Here is a 17762-nt window from a genome sequence, read left to right as displayed (position 1 = left end):
ATCTCAGGAATATAAGATTGGTTTAACATTTGAAAATCAGTATAATACACTATATTAATAGAATAAAAGAAAGAACACATGATTATCTCAAATTTAGAAAAAAATTAACGAAACCCAACACTTTTTTAATTAAAAAGAAAAATCCAACACACTAGGAATAGAAGGAAGCATCGTCAACCTGATAAAGAGCATCTATGAAGAACCCACAGCTAGGGAATTCCCTGGCGGTCCAGTGGTAAGGACTTGGCGCTTTCACTGCCAAGGGCCTGGGTTCAATCCCTGGTCGGGGAACTAAGATCCCACAAGCCACACAGTGCAGCCAAAAAAAAAAGAAAAGAAAATCCACTGAGAAAAACCCACAGCTAAAACCATATTAAATGATGAACGACTGAATGCCGCCTCCTCAAAGAGGAAAAAACAGAGATATCTGCTCTGTCACTTCCACAGAGCACTGTATCAGAGGTGCTAGCCAGGGCAATTAGGCAAGAAAAAGAAATAAAAGGCATCCAGATTGGGAAGGAAGCGATAAAACTGTCCCAATCAAAAATGACATGTTCTTATATGTAGAAAATCCTAAAGAATTAAAAAAAAAAAAAACTAATAGAATTATGAAGTATATGAAGTAAGGTTGTAAGATGTAAATATATTAAAAAGTCAACTATATTTCTATATTCTGGCAATGAGTAATCCTGAAATGAATTTAAGAAAACAATTCTGTTTACAAGAACATCAGAAAGAATACTTAGGAAAAAATTTTTTTAAAAACCCCACAAGATTTATACACCAAAAACCATAAATTATTATTGAAAGAAATTTAAAACTTAAGTAAATGGACAGTTATCCCATATTCATGGATTAAATTAACACTTAATTTTGTTAGGATAGCCATACTCCCCAAATTGATCTATAACACAATCTCTATCAAAACCCCAGCTGACTATAGAAATTGACAATCTTATCCTAAAATGCATATGAAAATACATCTATAGTAGCCAAAATAATCTTGAAAAAGAAGAACAAAATTGAAGAATTCATACTTCCCCATTTGAACACTTACTACAAAGCTAGAGTAATCAAGAGAGTGTGGTACTGGAATAAAAGACAGACACATAGATCAATGGAATAAAACTAAGAGTCCCAAAACAGACCCTTACATTTATGTTTGATTGATTTTTAACCAATGTGCTGTGACAATTTAATTGGGAAACAGTCCTTTCTACAAATGGTGCTGTTACAACTGGATATCCACACTCAAAATAATCAAGTTGGAACACTACATCACATTATATACAAAAATTAACTCAAAATGGATCAAAGACCTAAATGTAAGAGCTAAAACTATAAACTCTTAGAAGAAACCATAGGCGTAAATTTTTGTGACCTTGCATAAGGCAATAATTTCTTAGACACAATACCAAAGGCACAAGTCACAAAAGAAAAAATTGGTAAATCAGATTTCATCAAAATTTAAAACTTCAGTGCTTTAAAGGACACTATCAAGAACTTGAAAAGACAACCCACAGAATGGGAGAAAATATCTGCAAATCATACATCAAATAAGGGACTCATGTCCAGAAAACATAAAGAACACTTTAAAACAGCAATAAAAAGATGAATAACCCAATTTAAAAATGAACAAAGGATTTGAATAGACATTTCTCCAAAGAAGACATACAAATGGCTAATAAGCACATGAAGAGATGCTCAAAATTACTAGTCATCAAGGAAATACAAATCAAAACCACAATGATATACCACTTTACACCCACTAGGATAGCAAAATACAAAAGACAAACAATAACAAGTGTTGACAAAGATATGGATAGATGAGAACTCTCATACATGGTTGGTGAGAATATAAAATGTTGCAGCCATTTTGGAAAACAGCTTGGCAGCTCTTCAAAAAGGTAAACATAGAGTTGCCATATGATTCAGCATTTCCACTCCTAGGTATGTACCCAAGGAAAATGAAAACATATGTTCACACAAACATTTATACAGGAATCTTCATAGCAGCATTATACATAATAACCAAAAAAGTGGAGACAACCCAAATGTCCATCAAATGATGAATGGGTAAACAAAATGTGATATTTGAGATTTTTCTTGTTTCCTGAGGTAAGCTTGTATCACTATATATGTAACAAAATGTGATATATACATACAATGGAATACTATTTGGCAATAAAAAGGAATCAAGTTCTTATACTCCCTTTTACTGAGCTCCGCCAGGCAACTGCCCTCTCCCACCTTGCAGAGCCTAGAGAACTATGTTCTGGAGAGGGTAAAACAGAGGATCTCTGGTCTGGAAAACACCAGGCACAGCATAAAGTGGGGGTTATCCTACTGAAAAAAAAGAAATTAAGGGGCAGCCCACATGCCCCTTGTGATGGTTAATTTTATGTGTCGACTTGTCTGGGCTAAGGGATGCCCAGATAACTAGTAAACATTGTTTCAGGTGTGTTTGTGAGGATGCTTCTGGAAGAGATTAGCATTTGAATTCGTGAACTGAGTAAAGCAGATGGTCCTCCCCAATGTGGGTGAGCGTGATTCAATCCACTGAGGGCCCAAACAGAACAAAAAGGTGGAGGAAGAGTGAATCCAAGATCTCTCTGATTTGGGACATCCATCTTCTTTCCTGCCCTTGGACACTGGCACTCCTGGACTTGGACTGAATCACACCACTGGTTTTTCTGGGTCTCCAGCTTGCAAACAGTGTATCATGGGACTTCAAGGCCTCCAAAATCTCATGAGCCAACTCTTTTCATAAATACACATATATATATATATATACATATACATGTGTGTGTGTTTGTATCTTCTATCGTTTCTGTTTCTCTGGAGAAGCTTGACTAACACACCCCTCTATCCTGCCTTAGTCTCCAAATAGGAGACTGAAACCTCCTCATTCAGGGAACTGGATCTAAAAGTACTGACATCAGGGGTTCCCCAAGCAAACAGCCAAGACAGATGGCTCTAAAGTGAAGGCCACATCTACAAGCCCCACATCTGTGTGCAGAACTAACTCCCATCTCTTTAGTGTCCCACTCTCAAATACACTTAAGCAACCAGGAATCACCTAGCATGTAAGGAAAGACTCTATCATGAAAGGAAACAAAACAAACAGAAAAAAACTACTTGGCTGAAACCTAGACTATGCAAGGAGAAAGAAATATTTTTAAAGAAACTATCACTAATATCAGTGGGATAGGAGACACTACATCTATAAAGCAATAAATAATTTTTTTAAAGAAGGGAACTTGTAGAAAACAACAAATTAAAGCTATGATAGCTGAAATAAAAAAAACTTAATAGAAGGTCCAGAGGATCATATTGAGTAAGTCATCCAGAAACTTCAGCAAAAATAAAGAAGATGAAAAATAAGAGAGAATAAATTAAAAATTAAAGGACCAGTATAGGAGAACCAACAGGTAAAAATCAGGATAGAAGCAGACCCATATAAGGGTGTATATCACAGTAAAATTTCAGGCACTGATGACAAAAAGAATCTTGAAAAATCTGTGGGAGGGTGAGTTTGGGGAAGGGGGTGGTGGTAAGAGAATATCTGGCTCCAAATTACCCAAAACAACTCTGGAATCTAAAAGGCAATGGAAAAGTAGCCTCAAAAACCTGAAGAAAATTATTTTCAAACCCCAACTGCATTTAAACACGAGGCGGGGGTAAAAGCATTTTTAGGCATGCAAGGTCTTAAAAAATGTATGTCCTGTGCATTCTTTCTCAGGAAGCTACTAAAGATGTGCTTCACCAAAAGGAGGAAATTGACCCAAAAAAGGGGAAGATACAGGAAAAAGGAAGGCTGAGATAGGCAAAAGGCAGAGGAAACCCCAGGGTCTGGTGAAAGCAGATCCCTGCATGAGACTCATGGGCTACACAAGCAGAGAACCATCAGTCCAGGACAGAGCCGGTTGTGAGGTTCCAGGAGAGGCCTCTTCAGGAAGCGTCTGCACGCATGCAGATGAATTTTAAACAACCAGTGCAGAATATGAGATTGAATTAGGACAGCTGCACGGAAAGCTAAGCAACTGAATAATACAAGGCAATTACTGATTCCAGGATAAACAAAAATTATGCAGAAAATAAAAACTAGAGTATTTCATAGCTCAGCATTTATAGTCATGATAACAAACACTAAATCTTGACCTAAACAATATCGTGTTTTCAACAATATCAAGAGGATGGTAAATGTGTGTGTATATATGTAGTAGGGACACAGGGGTTAAAGGGAGCTCCCTTTAATGCTAATTGAATGTTTTGGAAGCAAAGCCTAAAACCAATAATAACAACAACAACCTACACAACCACAACAGTAATAAAAAAGCAGAGATATAGCAAGAAATTTAGTGATAAGGACCCAATTCTTTTTTTTTTTTTATTGTAGTTGATTTACAATGTTGTGTTAATTTCTGCAGGACAGCAAAGTGATTCAGTTATACATATATATACATTCTTTTTCATATCCTTTTCCATTATGGTTTATCACAGGGTATTGAACATAGTTCCCTGTGCTATACAGTAGGACCTTCTTATTTATCCATTCTATATGTAATAGTTTGCATATGCTAACCCCAAATTCCCCCTCCATCCCTTCTCCACCTCCCCCCTCCCCTTGGCAACCACAAGTCTCTTCTCCATTGATAAGGACCCAATTCTTAAGTGCTAAACTCTGCTCCAACCTGAAGAGCAAGCTGGAGAGAGCTGCTGTGGAGGAAGGAATAGGGTGGGAAGGATGCCGTAACTCACAAGCCTCGTGCATGGAACTATCTGCCATTTAGATCACGCGTATGGATACTTTTAGAGCAGCACGGTCCAACAGAAATACAATGCAAAGCACAGATGTAATTTTAAAATTCCTAGTAGCTGCATCTAATAAAAAGGTAAACAGAAACAGGTGAAATTAATTTTACTAATATGTCTTATTTAACCCAATAAATCCATCATGTTATCATTTCAGCATGCAATCAATATAAAAATATTTACACTCTTGGTGTTTTACCTAAGTTTTCAAGTCGGGTATGTATTTTATGATTCTAGCACCTCAATTTGGACTGGCCACGTGCCAAGTGCTCAACAGTCACTTGCAGTTAGTGGCAACCGTAATGGACAGTGCAGTTTAAGGGATTTTGGTTTTATTATAAGAAAAGCACTTATTATACAAACAGCTCATGCAGCTCAATATCAAAAAAACAAACAACCCAAACAAAAAATGGGCAGAAGACCTAAATAGACATTTCTCCAAAGACATACATATGGCCAATAGGCACCGGAAAAGATGCTCAACATCATTAATTATTAGAGAAATGCAAATCAAAACTACAATGAGGTACCACCTCACACCAGTCAGAATCGTCATTATTAAAAAGTCTACAAATAACAAATGCTGGAGAGGGTGTGGAAAGAAGGGAACCCTCCTACACTGCTGGTGGGAATGCAAATCAGTGCAGCCACTATGGAAAACAGTATGGAGGTTCCTCAAAAATTTAAAAATAGAACTACCATATGATCCAGCAATCCCACTTCTGGGTATATATCTGGACTATAATTCAAAAAGATACATGCACCTCTATGTTCACAGCAGCACTATTTACTATAGCCAAGACATGGAAGCAACCTAAATGTCCATTGACAGATGAATGAATAAAGAAGATGTGGTATATATATCACTTATATATGGAATCTAAAATATGACACAAATGAACTTATCTACAAAACAGAAACAGACTCACAGACATAAAGAACAGACCTGTGGTTGCCAAGCAGGAGAGAGAGTGGAGGAGGGATGGGTTGGGAGTTTGGGATTAGCAGATGCAAACTGGTATACACAGAATGGAGAAACAACAAGATCTTACTGTATAGCACAGAGAACTATATTATATATCCTGTAATAAACCATAATGGAAAAGAAAAAAAAGAAAAGCACTTATTTCTGAACCCCAGATTTCTTATTTATAAAACAGGGACAGTAATACCTAACTCAAAATTATTGAAAGGACTAAGCATGTGAAAACCCTCAGTATCATCATTTATAAAAAGTAGGCCCTGGATGAGTGTTAACAGTTATTATTACTTAGTCAAGGACGATTTTTTTAAGAAATTTGATAACCTTTGATCCAATTTTTCTAATAGACAAAAATATCTTTATCCAAACTCTAAATCATTTTAATTTAATTTTAATTTATTCATCTCTATTCTCTGAACAATGTAATGCACATGATTTAGAACATTTTTTAATGATGTTCATCTTAGCAAGCCCATTTAGACAGAGGTGTAAATGGAATAAACAAGTTTCTAGAAAGTCAAGAACGTGTACTTGAAAACAACATTCATAAAGGTTGTTCTGAAAACTTTAGCTAGATCTTAAAAATTATATTATTTGAGCCTGATAAACAGTAGGTCCCCTTAAATATATTAAATCAGGCTTGAATAACTCTGCTAAGAATTTAGGGAGTCCCTCTCTGGGGATACTTAGAGGGTACTAAGTGGTTCAGGTAGATAGAAAAACAGGGGAGAGAGTTTTCCAGCAAGTACCCAACCAAAGCTGAAGCATGTGTGATCTAATTATTTTTAATTATACACTGGTCTTCTCATATGTCCTTCCTTTCCCGAAGGACAGGCGGACCACACGGAAGGCTGTGGTGAGGCTTTAAGACCATATCTGCTGTTAGATAGATTATGAGCCATGTTACAGTGAAGGTTATATTTTCAACTCACAATAAGGTTCCAGTTGACTCTTTTAAAATGCTCATTTTTTTTCTTTAATCAGTAAAGCAAGAGCAGCTGCATTTCGTTTTATTTTGTTTTTATAAATTTATTTATTTTATTTTTGGCTGCATTGGGTCTTCGTTGCTGCGCGCGGGCTTTCTCTAGTCGCGGCGAGTGGGGGCTACTCTTCATTGCGGTGCACGGGCTTCTCATTGCAGTGGCTTCTCTTGTTGCGGAGCACGGGCTCTAGGCACGCGGGCTTCAGTAGTTGTGGCACAGGGGCTCAGTAGTTGTGGCTTGCGGGCTCTAGAGCGTGGGCTCAGTAGTTGTGGCGCACAGGCTTAGTTGCTCCGTGGCATGTGGGATCCTCCTGGACCGGGGCACGAACCCGTGTCCCTTGCATTGGCAGGCGGATTCTTAACCACTGCAGGGAAGTCCCTGCATTTTGTTTTTAAGAACTGGATTCTTCAAAAAGTATCATCAAAGCCCAGTCTCAAAAATATGATCTGTAAGAATCTAGAACTAAATAGCGTATTTTTAGATGAAATAAAATGGTCTCTAGTGTAAAATAGGCTGCATGAAAAAAAGGAACTGTAAAATACATTTTGCATACTTTTAACCGATTTTTAATACCATGTGGCATTCTGCCTCTCAATGTAAAATTTTTTCACTTGTTCCTACAGTGTTTGCAGTCTCAAAAAAGTAACAGTTTTATGACTAAAAGACACCCTACAGACCATCTATTCCCAGGCTTGACATCTATTCCCCTAACGAGAACTTGGGGGACCAGGCCAGGGTCTCACAGCTGAAGGCCAAGGGCAGGAGAAGAGTCGGGTCAGCTCTCTGAGGGCAAACCAGCACCATCTGTCCCCTGTAGAACTGCTAAGGTCAAACGCTAATTGGGCTGTCAAGGTAGGTGTACCCTCCCTCCCAGAGCCCCTGGCCAAGTCACAAGTTCCTTACATAGAGCATGACTTCGAATAAAGCTACAGGAGTGGTGGGTCTCTCCTGCTAATCAAAGAAAGAAAGAGAGGAAAAGACAGAGACAGAAAGGCTGGGCGGGGGGAGGAAGGAAAAGAGGGAGGGAGGGGCTCCACAGCTAAGGTAAATGGTTGGAATTCATTTAATTCGCCATTATGCTATGTGACATGGCACACTTCTTCATAAACAAAAAATAAAGCCTACCGAGATAAAGCCCATCTGGACAGCAGTTGCATAGACCTTGAGCCTGCATACTTGCTAAAGTCATATTAGATAAAGAAGGCACACTTCCTTGGCTTCATTACAGCATTGGGCACAGGTGCTGGAAATGAACTACATGGCGAACTGAAATCTGAAATGAACCAAACCAATTTGCTAATTTCCAAATATAGTAAAAGCACGCTTACCCATCCGGGAAGGAGCAAGTTATCAAAGGTGACCGGCCCTCAGGACACTGCTTAACAATAGAAGGTGCTCAAGAAAGTCTGTTGGATGAAGAAATATTCCAGATAACAGGAACTGAGACTATTTTATTTTGGCTGTTTTTAGGGAAATTTTCCAAAAAATATACTGAATCTTTCCCGACTTTCATAAAAAATACCACATAGTGAATATTCCTTTGATATTCCAGATGAAAATTATCACCTGTCGTCACAATGGGCGATATATATGTTAATGCCCGGCTGAGCCGTGCCTACACAGAGCTGCTCACGGTGGAGCCAGGGAGGCCTCTGCCTGTTTGCCACGGCTTTCCATGAGCTGTCAGAGGGCATGCCTCCCAAGGCTCCCTTTCCCCTCTGGGTTCTTCAACTTAATCCAGTGACCCCAGAAACCTTGGGGACCAGTTTGTCAGGGTGGTGGGACATTTTCCAAGTCTCTCCATGGACTTGCGTGGACTTTGATGTGAAGGCTTCGAGCCCTCTGTCTTAGGTAATAAAACGGCTGTTACCTTTACTTCAGGATTAGGTTTTCTACAGTGGACCATGCCTTCTGGACTTGAGCCTCAGCATTTAATTCTTTCTGCCTCAGTAGAACAATGCTGTTGGACAGGCTGACCGCTACGGTCTCTTCCATTTCTAAACCTCTGTGATCCAAAATCCAACAGCTGTTCCAGGAACAAATAATGCCAATGTACAAATGATTCCAGAGAAGAGAGTGAGAGGGAGCCCCCTCCCATCACACAACTCATTTTATGAAGCCCTGAGAGCGAAACCAGACAAGGGCAGATTAAGGAAGGGAAATCACAGCCAATGCTATACCTGAACAGAGAAGCGAGAATCCTAAACAAACAGAAGCAATCTGAAGCAAGCAACATATAAAAAATACTCCAGAACCAAGTGAGGTTTCTCCGAGGAGTGCAAGGTTGGTTTAATACTAGAAAAATTACCATACTTAAAAACTGAAGTAGAGTAAAAGCACATGATCATTGTAATGAAAATAGAAAAAAATAAAGAAAAACATCAGAAATCTAAGAATAGAAATTTCTTAATGTGAAAAGAGCATCTACAAAAAAATGTAGCAAACGTGCTTACTGATGAATCTTAAAAGCAATTTCTTTGAAACAAGCAGAAAACGTAGATTTCTGAAAATATCATTTAAACTAGCATTCCACAAATATAAAATACCTAGGAATGAACTTAGTAAGGCATGTGCCAGACCCTGCCACATTGATCTTCGAACTTAATGCAATCCCAGCCACAATCTTGAACAGGGAATCTGAGGAAGAGCAAAAAGAACTAAGATACATGAGAGAGAGAGAAAAAAAAAAAAGACAGGAAAACAAAGGAGGGAGTTTGTATTACCAGTTCTAGCAAAACTACCACCATGCTATAGTAAATCAAATAATGTGCTGGCAAAGGGGTAAACAAACAGGCCGAAGGAACAGACTTCACAGACAGAAAAAACCCCACAGGTTCATGCAAATGAATGATGGGAGAAGCACTGCAGATCAGTGGGAAATAAAGAGACTATTCATTCAATAAACTGTGGTCCAACAACTGTTTCTCCATTTGGAAAAAAATAAAACTGGACTGATACATCACACAGGCCCAGATGTATTTTACCAAATGTTTAAAGAACAATTAATACCATAAAAATCAATTACAGATGAGCTAAAAACTCAAATGTATAAAGCAACCATACTCCAGTAAAAATTTAAAAAATAAAATAAATAAAATTTGCACTTGAAATAAAATTTGAATCTTTTAGAAAATGTTTTCATGAACTCAGAGAAAGGAAGGAGTTCTTAAACTAGACACAAAAAGTACAATCCATAAAGAAAAAGAATAGTAGATTTGACCATATTAATATTAAAACTTCTCTACAGACTGGAATAAAATATTTGTGATCCACACATCCAGTCAATGACTTATAAACTAGAACATATAAAGAACTCTCAAAACTCAATGGTAAAATATAAAACAATCCAGTCAAAAAGTGGGCAAAAAACATGAACAGGTACCTCACCAAAGAGGAGAAACAGATAATAAATAAGCATGTGAAAAGATACTCAAATCATTTCATACTGTATGCAAATGTCAAACAATTATGTAGTACACCTGAAACTAACATAACATTGTACACCAACTATATTTCAATTAAAAAAAGATATTCAATATCATTAGCCAACAGGGAAATACAAAATAAACCTCAATGACACATCACTACATACTTACCAGAATGGCTAAAAAAAAATAGGGATAACACCAAATGTTGATGAGGATGCAGAGGACATGCTCTGCAACAAGAGAAGCCACCACAATGAGAAGTCCACACACCACAACAAAGAATAGCCCCTGCTCACCACAACTAGGGAAAGCCCACGTGCAGCAACGAAGACCCAACACAGCCATAAATCAATCAATTTATTTTTTTTAAAAAAACACGTCGTAAAGAAATGGGGGTGGGGTATGTGGTAGAGTCACAAACTAGAAGATATTTGCAAGACGTATAACAAGCAAAGGATGAGTAGTCAAAATAAAACAATCCAATAGAAAAATGGGCAAAGGAGATGCCCAGAGCTAGGCTCCCCTGTCTCCCAGCCAAGTCTCCACAGGTCTGGCAAGGCAGTGGGGGTGGAGGTGGGAGTCTCCTGATCCCTTATATTATTTCTGCCTTCACAACCACACTGGGGAGGTGAGGGCCATGTCCTTCACTATCCTTTTATAAAACCTGAGAAAGCTGAAGTCTAAATACAGAAAGACCACTTGCCAGGGAATCTGGGGACAGCACACACTGCTCTCTTCTCTCAGTGCCTGTCATCTGGGACAGCACAGATGACAGTCACAGATGGTCCCGTCTGCCTCCCACAGGAAGAAAAAAATCATGACTTGCTGATGCCAGGAAGTCCCAGATCCCAAAGAGCTGGTTATCCTGAAGGTCCCCCGCAACCAGAGCCTCTTCAAGTACCTCCTGTCTCCATTCTTGCAGCTCTCCATCCCCTGACCCATCACTAGAGGTATCTGAGCAGGTGTCCCCTCTTCAAAGCTCTTCACCGAGGTCTCCCATAGCACCACACCTGCCCACATCTCCACCTCTCAGCTCAGGCACCTTCACAGCTTCAAGGCCTCCACACGGCCAATGCCGGCACGTGCCATTGAACATGCAGTGTTCTTACACCCCCTCTCCTCTCACACCTAAGTCTGGTCCTCAGCCTCTCTCTCTCCTCAGTCTGACCATAAGCTTCCTGAGGACAGGATCCATCCTCATTCTCTCTGATACCTGGAGCACAGCACAGGTATCCATCAAGTCTGCTAACTTGAGTCTGTTGACGTTACTTAAATCAGTGGCTATGGACTGTGTTATTATTTTTTTAGATTTATACCTATTAATCTGATGCATCTTTACTGTCTCCAAATCCCAAATTCCACAGTAAGCCCTCTAAAAAGGAGGTCAAAGCACTCTGGTCCTATTTCAAAACATAAATAACACTTAAGTTACACATACCATGCAGCCAAAGTTGAGAGACCTGATATGCATATAAACGTAAACAGAAGATGGAAGCGTTTTACATTGAATATAATGGGCAACAGACAAATGGTTGAAGGCCATAAATGTGAGGTTTTCAATGCTTTTTGTTTTTGTCTTTAAAATACTGACATTCTAACATTCATTTGAATGGAAAAGATATTATTAGCCTCTGTATTAATTAAGTTTTACCCTGGAAACATCTTCAGGTTTTTCTGGACTTGTTCTCTGATCATTAAAAGATAGATGTGCACACACACATTTAGAAAGCAAACACGCACCTTAAAAAATTACTTTCCTAGGCTCTTAGAGTTACTTTCACGAGGGAACAGCAAGCTCAGTGCCTGGGGTTTAAAGCATAAATGTTAAAAAGCCTTCCTATCAGAGCTGCCAATTTGAGTCTACATTCAGTGGAATTTTTATTTTATACCCTGTTTTTAAGACGTTCAGGACAATCTCCAAAAAGATCAAGTTTCCAAATATCTAAAAGCATGTAATTTACATAAGCATACTGAGAAGTTGAACTATATAAGTCTTACAAATAACATCTCATCCTATATCCTGCATTCTTGAGCCCACTTTCTCTGACCTGAAAACAGGCAATCTTTCACAAAGAGGAGACTTTGATAGTGTCTGACGCCACCAAAAGTAAGTGTGCATGTGTGTCTTTACTGGAGAGGGAAAGATCCTAAAATCCTTAAGAAAATTAATTTTGGGAGGGAATGGAAGTAGATTAAACAATATCACATGATTGTCCTGTCACTTAAATACAAAGCAGAGATAAACTCTAATAAAGAAAGTCAGTGACCTTCTAGATTATTCTGTGGGAAAATCCAAGGCACTCTGAAATTCACATTTGTCTTTCTTCTAGCATTGCTGGTCTGTGTCACAAGCCAAAGCAACTACTCCAGATTAAAAAGATCAGAAATTAACTTTAGGCTTCTAATCTTCAGATTTCAATTTTTATCAAGAAAATTGTACTTCCTTCTATCGTCTTAAAAAACTTTCATTACCTATGGGAGCAGAAACAACAAAGGCCCTAGAACTTCTGAAGGAAAAACTGGAATTCAAGAATGAGAAATCATTTCATAACCTGCTGCCCCTACTCCCCCAATCTAATTTTATCACACACATGCAAAAGGACAGTATCAAGGAAGGAATCACAAACTTTAACAAAATACCAAGGAAAAATGACAAATGAGCAAAGATCTTGCTGGCAACAACTTAGATAAAATTTGAAAAGGTAACTGCAGTGTAAAAAAAAAAAAAAAAAAAAAGAATCAGCTTTTCCTATTATTCATATGGTAACTTTGAATGCCAAAATGGGGTCAAAAATAAAAACAAAAAAAACAAACAGGGAAATGCCAACAATAAAAGGAGGGCAATACAAGCGACCAAAAAAATTAGGTGTTTTTTTTTTCTTTTCCTTTTCTTTAAATGTAGGTCAAATATGGAAATCTCCCAGCAAGATTAAGTCCACAGAACAGTCGTACCTTTTAGTCACTCTATATCCTTAACCTGGTCAGTTGACCCAAGATCTGGGCCTCCCATTCCTGCTGGGCCCACAGAAAATCCCCACCTGGCCCTGTGTGGGATGCTTCGCTAATAAACAACATCTAATTTTTATTTAATACTTTGTCAGAAACAGACATAGGCACTGATCCATGAGGCAGTCATGGTCTCAGGTTCTAGTAAAACAGACATGCATTCAAAGCCTACCTTTTCATGTGACTTCAGATAGCGTACTCAGCACCTCTAAATCTCAGGTTTCCTTATGTATGAAATGGACTAATCACTAATCATCAGAGAAACGAAAATCAAAACCACAGTGAGATGTCATCTCACACTTGTCAGAATGGCTATCATCAAAAAGACAACAAGTAAGTGTTGGTGAGGATGTGGAGAAGAGGGAGCCCTCATGCACTGTAGATGGGAATGTAAACTGGTGCAGCCATTGTGGAAAACAGTATGGAGGTTCCTCAAAAAATTAAAAGTACAACTATCATATGATCTGGCAATTCCACTTCTGGGTATTTATCTGAAGAAAAGGAAAACACTAACTTGAAAAGGTATCTGCACCTCCATGTTCACTGCAGCATTAATTACAATAACCAAGACAAGGAAACATCCTAAGTGTCCATGATAGATGAATGGGTAAAGAAAATGTGGTGTGTGCACACACACACACACACACACACACACACACACACACACACACAAATGGAATATTATTCAGTAATGAAAAAAGAAGGAAACCCTGCCATTTGCGACAACATGAATGGGCATTCTGCTAAGTGTAATAAGTAAGACAGAGAAAGACAAACACCATATGATATCACTTATATGTGAAATCTAAAACAAAACAAAACAAAACACCAAACTCAAATGCAGAGAACATACTGGTGGTTGTTAGCGGGTAAGGGGTGGTGAAATGGGTGAATGGAGTCAAAAGGTATAAACTTCCAGTTATGAAATAAATAAGTCCTGGGAATGTAATGTACTGTGTGGTGACCACTAATAATAATATATAGTATTATATACAGATGACCCTTGAACAACATGGGTTTGAACTGTGAGAGTCCACTTCACTTGGATTTTTTTCCCCAATAAATACATACTACGGTATTACAGATCCACAGGTGGTTGAATCCAAGGATGTGGAACCTCAGATATGGGAAGGGGAGGGTGCACTGTAAAGTTATATGCAGATTTTCAACAGCACAAAAGGGTCGGCACCCCTGATGCCCAAGTTGTCCAACTATATATACATATATCCAACGATTATGTTGTACACCTGAAACTAATATAATGTTATATATAAATTATATCTCAATAAAAAAGAGATGCAATCCACTAAAAACTCAATGCATGTGTTCTGCATCTTTAAGAAGCTATTACATGTTTCATTCAGAAAACATGAATTCATAAACTCTGCAATGGCAAAGACAAAGTCCCAAACAAACACATTTTACCACTGGCACCTCTTGCTTTCTCTGTATATGGAAGGCTTGGCCACCAAATGATTAGATTTCTTTTTTCCAATGTGAAAATGAGCACCATGAAAATAAAAACCACCCAAATGCCCTTCAATTGGCGAATGTGCAAACAAATTAGTCTATCCATGCAATGGAATACTACTCAGCAATTACAAAGGAATGAACCACTGACACCTGCAACAACAAAGATGGCTCTCAATTATGACGAGTCAAAGAAACCAGACACTACCCGACCCCCCAAGATAGCACATACTCTAAGATTCCATTTAGATAAAGTGCTAGGAAATGCAAACTTATCTAGAGTGACAGAAAACAGATAGGTGGTTGCCTGGAAGAAAGAGGCCGGAGGGATTACAAAAGGGCAAGAGGAAACTTTTGGGGGTGATGGGTATGTTCATTATCTTGACTGGCATGTTGGTTTCATGGCTGTATACACGTAAAACACACCAAATTATACACTTTAAACATGTGCAATTTACTGTATGACAACCATACCTCAATAAAGCTGTTTGAAAAAGGGAAAAAGACCATTAAAAAAAAAAAACAAAACACATCTTCCTGGCTTGGTATATTGTCTTTAAACCACCCTCTTTTCCAAGCAGGTATATGTCCTGAAAAGTCATGAAACTACAATACTTTCCCCTTAAGTGATCTGCATGCATGAACAAAACCTTAATAATCCAAAGACTTAAATATAACAAGAGCTAATTAATATTTACATAGCTGTGACTATGTGCCAGGCACTATTTTAAGCACTTTTCTTACATTAACTTATCTGACCCTCATACCAACACTATTTTAGAGATGAGGGAACTGAGGCACAGAAGGGTTAAGTAATCAGCTCAAGGTCACACAGCTGGTAGCTGGAGGAGCTAGGATTTGAACCCAGAGAGTCTGGCTCTAGAGTTCGTTTCTGTACCCACTGTGCTTACTGGCATATACAATATAAGAAACAGTATAGGAAAATCAGAAGCAATGAATATTGCACTTGCAAAATACTTTTCTTTCTCACATTCACAGAATATAAATATCCACTACATTTTGTAGCATACACAAGACTAAATAAAACACAACAGGACCTTCATTCTTCTTTTCCCAATTAATAGATGGAGGAAGGAGAGACAGAAAAGCTAGACAACTTGCTTAAGACACAAAATAAATGGCAAGTTGATCGGTTGGTCAAACCAACTAGGAAGTTGGTTTACCACATTCCCAGTCCAACTCTCTTCACTGTCTTCAAATTCCTAATTATTTTAAGTAAATCTGTAAGGGAGAAAAACCGAACATACAGCAACGTGGAAAATGTAAAAGTCATTTGCTATTTCTCAAATACCTTACTAGTTCCTGAATTCCATCCACAGGATCACAACCTCTGACTGATACTGGCCTGGAGGCTTTTTTTAAAGCGCCCCACATGATTTTCATGAGCAGCCAAAGTTGAAAAACCCCAAGACATATTAGATTTAGAGTTCTCATTTTAAAAAGACAGATGAAAGCAAGGTGCCAAAACAGCTTTGGTAAACTATGGCGCAAAGTTTTCCAAGTTGATATTGAACTACTGAATACCTGTAGGATTTTGAGTTCAACTTTAAATAACTTAAAAATATGCACAAAGTACATGAGATATTATCACAGCAAAAGTTACATAACAATGCACGGGACTGACATTCTCAACTTTTTAGAATGCTAAATTGGCATCTTGACATCAAGCTGATGGATAAAAGCACAGAAAAAACGTGCCATATGTCCACTGCATTTAAAGTATGGAATAAACTGACCATATATTGTTTCAGAAGCACAAGTTGAAAAGAGACAGTCTTTGTCTTCAGTCCATGCAGGAATCAGTGGTCTCTGAACTTAAGGTGCACTTCGTAGGGAAGATTCTGACTCAGTGGGCCTGGGGATGGAGTCAGACTGTGTTTCTAACAAGCTGCCAGGTGATAGATAGACCACACTTGGAGCAACAAGGCCTTAAGTAACTTGAATATTGGCTGTAAAACTAGCCATTTGGCCTGCAAATGTAGTTATGTCTAGGATCCAAGAAATAACTGTCAATACGATTTATTCCTAGTCCGGGGGAAAATAAAAGGAGGAGGGGAATAGAGGAAGGAGCAAGCGAATACTTGTTACTTGTTTGTATAGTGTAGCAGGACTAAGAACCATAGAATACTGTTACTTGCCCCGACCCAGTAGCTGTCAAGGTGACAGAATGTAAGCCCCATGAGATAAAGGGGTTTTATTTTAATTTACGCAGAATCGTCATGGCCTAGTGCACACTAGGTACTCAACAAATGTACTGAATAAATGAATGAATAAGTATATACAAACACAATCTATATTTATGTCACAACCCAAAAAATGTCTGGAAAGGGGAATCTATCTGTACATATAGGTGTTTGATACAAATACCTGGCCCACTCACTGTACTCCATTTTGTCCCACCCCCCCCCCCCCAAAAAAAAAGAATTTTCCAAACCAACACCTCCACTGTCAAGCCCAGGCTTCCCGTACCCTTATGTTTTGTTTTGTTTTTTAAAAAATTTTATTTATTTAATTACCCTTATGTTTAAAACCATGGAGAGAGGTGGAAGCAGAGGGAGAAGGATTCAGAAAAGGTTCACTAATCAAAGGAAAAAACCAGAGTGGGGGAGGAGATGGGCAAACAGTTTAGTTCAAGGGAAGGAATATCTCAGGTTGTCAGCATTTCCAAGTTCTTACCTATGATGGTGAGAGGGTTTGGGTTCGGGCTTTTATTTGTTTTGTTACTGTCCAGAGTAACTGGTGAAGTAGTACCTGGTTGTGCGGCAGGCTCTCAAGCCAACCTTTAGAAGCCTGGGAATTCCCGTTTCCGGCTTACTTCCCGCTTCCCCGGGCTCCCGGCACGTAGAGGAACTCTGCCACCGCCCAAACACAAGATGACCTGAGCTGCTTCACTGCGAATTTGAAGCCACAACCAGGATTGAAGATGGCGGCGAAATACTAAGCGAGCGGCCCGGGAAGCGCGCGGAATCTGCCCAAAAGAAAAATGGCCTCTGAGCAGGATCTCGCGGTTTTCAACGAGAGCCCAAAACAAAAATGGCGGCAAAGGACGACTACGTA

The 17762-nt window shown here is 38.7% G+C and overlaps 1 protein-coding gene across 1 annotated transcript in view; it reads right to left on the bottom strand.

Annotated features, from left to right (window-relative positions):
* SLX4IP (SLX4 interacting protein) overlaps window positions 1-17554 on the bottom strand; it is a 184378-nt gene extending 166824 nt beyond the window's left edge. The window contains 1 exon segment of the mRNA XM_068524602.1: window positions 17382-17554. The gene's annotated coding sequence lies outside the window, so the exon portion shown is untranslated.
* Between the last annotated feature and the right edge of the window lie 208 nt (window positions 17555-17762).

The sequence above is a fragment of the Eschrichtius robustus genome, chromosome 16 (assembly GCF_028021215.1).
Source record: "Eschrichtius robustus isolate mEscRob2 chromosome 16, mEscRob2.pri, whole genome shotgun sequence".
Lineage (NCBI taxonomy): Eukaryota > Metazoa > Chordata > Mammalia > Artiodactyla > Eschrichtiidae > Eschrichtius > Eschrichtius robustus.
The sequence above is the reverse complement of the archived record's forward strand: the minus strand, read 5'-3'. Positions and strand labels throughout refer to the sequence as shown.